Raw genomic sequence first — 6,000 nt, forward strand, 5'->3', positions numbered from 1 at the left:
GGAACGGTTCAGTGAATTATTCAGTAACTACAGACAGGCTTAATTATGAATTTCGTACTAACATACCATTTTTACTAGCTCTGCCTCTATATGACACAAATGTATAAATAAGTATGCTACTTTGCTATTCCGAATTCGGTCTGTGACACATAAAGACACTTGTTTGACACATTCATTTGATATTGTTGATAAATGAATCAGTGTTTTTGAACAAATGAGTGGAATAAATGGTCCATGACTCGTTCATAAAGACAAGCATTTACTTTCTTTCCTGAATGAATCAGTGTTTTTGAAAAAATCAGTTGAATGAATGATTCAATTACTCCTTTATAAAGACAAGCATTGTCTTTTACTTTCATTCCTTAAAGGTGTCATGAACTGGCTTTTTTTTTTTATATACTGTTGTCTGAGGTCCACTAATGACGTTTGTGTGGTTTTTATATTCAAAAACACCATAACTAATAAGTAATAGGCTTTTTTCTACACTGGTTTTGAGGCTCTCTACTGAACGCTGGGTTTTGGTGGGCGTGTCACACTGGAGACTTGGAAGTAAACGCCCACAGCTAGGATTGGATAAGATTTGCATATTTAATGAGCTTAAGCTCCACTGTCAGTTCACATGAGGGAGAGATTTTGGGGGAAGCGGCAACTGGAATGATTCTCTCGACCACAGGGCTCGTAAACATCTTTATCAAACAAACTGATTTATTTCTCATCCACCTGCGATTAGACTATTATTTCTATATTACACATAGCCCGCAAGATCGGTCAATATGCGAATCACGCGCGTCGCCCTTCACATGTCGAGTCGAGAGTGGTTGAGAGAGACAACAGCACAGATCAATAACGCAATATAATGAGATTCATCGGCCTGCCGGGCGTTGCGAGCCCTGGCCCATACGTGTCTGAGTCCAGCTTGCTAAAGGTATGCTCTGTTAGACACGTACACATAAGCAAAACGATCTATAACAATGCAATACTATCACATATAAAAACACGTTTTACTCACATAAGTGTGTTGCACCATTCCTGTCGGATCCAAATCCAGCATCGACCGGAGATTTACAAACGATCCCGCAGTGAACTGATGTGAACATGAATAAAGTTCAACAACTCATTCCTAATATTAGGATCTGAAGGAAGCTTATGCAGCGACTGTGTTCTTCCTCAACCAGGAATAGCGCAATATCTTGCTATCTTCCTCGGCATGTTTATCGTTTTGCTTGAGCATAGACAGTATCTGCAAAGTTACAGCGCTGAAAGTTCAATGCAAACGGAGATATTATCTTTTAAAGTGACAGCAGTTTATTGCCTACAAAAATGGCCGGTTTGGACTACAACGAGCTTCTTCCTGGGTTGGTGACATCATAAACCCTCGCTAGTCTCCGCAGATGTGACTTCTGCCCGTAATGGGAAGGGGCGTGGCGTTTCCAGGACAACCTGTGCTTGGCACTTCAGCCAATAAAAATACAGGAAACTACATTTGGCCATCTAACCAATCTAAGACCATTGCGTTTTCAGAGGGAGGGGCTTCAGAGAAGCAGGAAGCAAACGAAGCCGTTCAGAGGACAGTGGAGATGACGGTGTGGAATAAAGGGAGAATAGAAGAAAAAAAAGAAGTATTAAGACATGTTATTCTGCGCCGCATAAACACAACCATTCCTAGAAAAAAAACACGGAACCACCGCCTTTAACATCATAAAAAAGCAGGTTTACAGCAGTAATCTTACGTCGATTATGCTTGATAAGTAAACAAACGTCTAATTGACATCTTTTTGTCCATTATTCCACTTATGCTTGGCATTAAAATGCCCTTATCGCTCTCTTCTGTCAGCTTGCATCCGTGTGCACATACAGTAATTATGTTTCTATAACAAGACTATAAGTTTAAAATCTCACATGGTTTCTGCATTGTCGGGTTTCTATTATGTGTTGCTTTTTTGTAGTATGAGATAGTGCTTTATTTAATTTCCTGAGGGAAATAGAGGCGGTAGAGAAACAAACATAAATCACAGAATGGGAAATGGCAATGATTACAATTCAATACACTGCCATAATAACAGATTAGAAAGGATAGAAATAAATATACTTTGAAATGTGCAATATTTATTACTGAATGGTATGTAAACACGCACTTATTTTGTTTGCTATAAAATAGTTTGTGATGGTTTTGTTGCATTATGATTCTGAAGCTCCAGTGAGGTCAATGTTCAACCGGTTCATCAGATCTGACAGCGAGTGCGTTTACATGCACACCAGTAAGCTGATAACTCACAATTATCCGCTTATTGAAATAACCAATTTTTCCCGTTTACATGCACACTAGTAAACTGACAACACAAGTAAACTTCGTTTACATGACTTGACGGATTAATAAACCGGTTATTTCCTTGTAGTGACGTCAAAAATAATAATATCCGTATCTGACTCTGAGTTTTCCAAATGTTACGTCAGTTGTGATGTTTAATAAAGCGTGTCAGCGAGAGATTTACGGCTCTTATTATCCCTCATGCAGTTCCAGATGCAGCGTTTAGACTGAACCTCTTCTACTTCTGCTGCATGAGATGAGAAGAACACATCTTTACAATTTTAGGGGTCTACGTTTGTGATATATGTCCTTATTTCATGCAAAATGGATGCATTTAAATCTGCTGTAAGTTTGCGTTTTTGACACCGATCACACATGTGCACTTCAATAAGCCGACAGAAAGCAGGTTAATGCGTTTACATGCCAGGCAAAATCGGGGTAAAAAGCAAAAAAACTACCTGTCCTGACCGGTTTATGCTTGCGCCGTTTATGACCTTACTCTGATAAAAGAAAACGGGTTACCGCGTTTACATGACCATGTTCATTGTCGGCTTATTAGGCATAATCGGATTAAGAACGTGCATGTAAACACACACACTCCTCTCTCAAATAACCGCTCCTGATGGGTATCAGAGGCGCTCGCTTGCATGGGTGATATCCAAGCAGTTCAGTCAAACAGAATTGAGAAGTCACATGCTTATCAAGCTCCAGATCGGAGCCCCTGGAGATCATCTGAGAGCCGAACCACCTCCTCCCTGAAAAGTGAAGCCTGCTGAGACAGGGAAACACAAGAGAGAGATGGAGAACAATGCCCCGTCCGAAAGCCTCTCACAGAGCGCTGATTGTTCCCGACTGTATAAGCATTTGTGCCACAGAGACCCTCTGAAGCTCTGGCCATGCCACGCCACTCGTCCGCGGGGGCGGTGTGTTCGCTTCGCTCTTTCTCAGCTGCTTTGTGATTCCTCCATCTCAGCTTTCACCAGCTTTGACAGCTTATCTGGGCCGTGGAGACGTCAGCTGGTTTTCTCATACTCTGCAAAATATTTCTTCACAGTACGATGACATTTTCACTGTAGTAAAAACAATGAATTCAAAGCTGAAATATAGTTTTCTTTAAAGTGTTAGTTCACTTTAAAAAACCCATCTCATCTGTCTGTCTTCAGTGGAAAAAAGTAAGATTTTTGAGGAAAACATTCACTTTGAAATGAACATTGTCTGATCATTGACTCACCCCAATCTCATCCAAGTTCGTGTCTTTCTTTCTTTCTTTCTTTCTTCCGAGGAAAAGAAATTACGCTTTTTGAGGAAAACATTCCAGAATTTTTCTCCATATAATGGACTTCAATGAGAACCAACGAAGGTCCAAATCAATGCAGCTCAGAGGAAGAGCTTCAGAGGCTCTGCACGATCCCAGAGGAATAGGGTCTGATCTAGACAAACCATCGGACATTTTCAATAAAAAAATACTTTAACCTAAAATGTGTGCTGTGCTGCGACACACCACACGACGGAAAGGTCATGCTAGACGTTGGCCTGCTTTACATCCTTAAAGGTCCCATTCTTTGCGATCCCATCTTTCAAACTTTAGTTAGTGTGTAATGTTGCTGTTAGAGCATAAATAATACCTGTAAAATTATAAAGCTCAAAGTTCAATGCCAAGCGAGATATTTTATTTAACAGAAGTTCCCTTTCAAAGCCTACAGCGAACGGCCGGTTTGGGCTACACCGCTGCACTTCCTGCTGTAATGACGCAACTAAAACCGTCTGTTGACGAACCCTCCGCCCACAAGAACACACAGATTCGGGGGCGTGGTCCTTTTGCTCTCGCAGGTCGAGAATAGGAAGCGTTGTTTTTGTAGAGTGTGTTTGTCGCCATGCCGTTGAAACGCTGATATTTTCCTCCCGGAGTCAAATCACCTTTGTTTGGCCTTCCCACGGACGCTGTACGAAATCAATGGCTACAGTTTATGGTTAACTCGGTTTAACTCGACATAGTTTTAAATTGTATAATCACAATTTAAAACTATGTGCAGCACATTTTGCTGAGGACTGCTTCCTCAATCTCAATCAGTTTAATGCCGGATTCGCAGAAAGATTATTCTTAGAAGATGACGCAGTTCCCTCTTTGTTGTTTATGAGCCACAACCGGTTAGTGTATTTTATTATTTAAGTCGGTCCGTTTAACAGTTTATGTAACTCATGACACAAAGTGCAACTCTGTTTAGCTTTGTTAACTAACGTTAGATGGTAATTGAAACTAATCCGAAAAACTTAGCATATAAAAGTGTAGTATTTCATTCAGACACCATCGATTGTTGGTGTTTGTAATGATCAGTTTAAACTCCTGAATAGACAGCTGACCATTCTGAAACATCCAGCAAAAGTCTTCCCTGAGCAGGTTGTAATCGATCCTCTTCGATATTCTCCGGGTCTGATTCCGGCTCAAATTGATAAGGCAATATAGACATTTTTGCAATAAAATTGAGCGCGCGTATCTACCTGTTATGATAAGAGGCGGGACCTTTCCGTGCAACGTGCGCTAAGCTGCTGTCCAATCACAGCGCGGGAAGCGCTGGCCCAATCAGAACTCATTACGTATTTCTGAAGGAGGGACTTCATAGAAGAAGGAAATCATCAGGCCGTTTTTAGGACAGAGGAAACAGCGCTGTACAGATAAGTCAATTGTGTGAAAAATACTGATTTTTTTTTTACACGAGAAACATGAACTCATGTTATATTGCACACTGTAAACATAATCAAAGCTTCGAAAACACGCGAAGAACGGGACCTTTAAGCAAAATAAGGTTAAATAAACATAATTCACGATTTTGAAGTTGAAGATGGAGGGGTTTTTAAAGGGCGTCTATATTAGTCTTAGCACGAGCACTTGGGGCGGTACTTCCGCCGACGTCTAACGTGACCTTTCCGACGTGATTGCGTAATCTGTGGCGAGCCGCAGAGTAGCGCAAGATGAGCAATTTAGGTTAAAAAGTATATAAATGTTTATTATTTTCTTGAAAATGATGGTTAGTCTAGATCAGACCCTATTCCTCTGGGATCGTGCCGAGCCTCTGAAGCTCTTCCTCTGAGCTGTATTGATTTGGACCTTCGTTGGTTCCCATTGAAGTCCATTATGTGGAGAAAATCCTGGATTGTTTTCCTCAAAAAGCTTAATTTATTTTCCACTGAAGAAAGAAAGACACGAACTTGGACGAGATTGGATGAGATTGAGTCAATGATCAGGAAATTTTCCTTTTAAACTGAACTAATCCTTTAAGAATCTGTTTGATTTACGACTTTCAAACAATCGTTTTTTTGTATTTTTTTTTACAGTGTGGCATTTCCAGAGACAGTCTTCTCAATGGGAGGACAAGCAGAGGTGGCAAACGTCACTGTCGTAATCACATGCCAGGAGTGAAACAATGTCACTCTGTGGTTCTTCACGTGGGTGGGATGTCCAAGACCACATCACCTCTTTCTCATGACACGTGCCGCTGCGGGGCGGCCAGCTGCCGGCGCGGAGGTCAGATTAGGAGGAAATGACGGACATGTTTGGCCACTGCATGAGCAGATACACAACACTCGACTGAGGAAGACCAGCATCCAAACCACCGGCTGGTTTTGCCTCAGGATCCAGATTTTGTAATGTAATGACCAGCACAGAGTCCAACATTTAAGTAAACGAAAATGTC

Source organism: Pseudorasbora parva, chromosome 20, assembly GCF_024679245.1.
Source record: "Pseudorasbora parva isolate DD20220531a chromosome 20, ASM2467924v1, whole genome shotgun sequence".
NCBI lineage: Eukaryota > Metazoa > Chordata > Actinopteri > Cypriniformes > Gobionidae > Pseudorasbora > Pseudorasbora parva.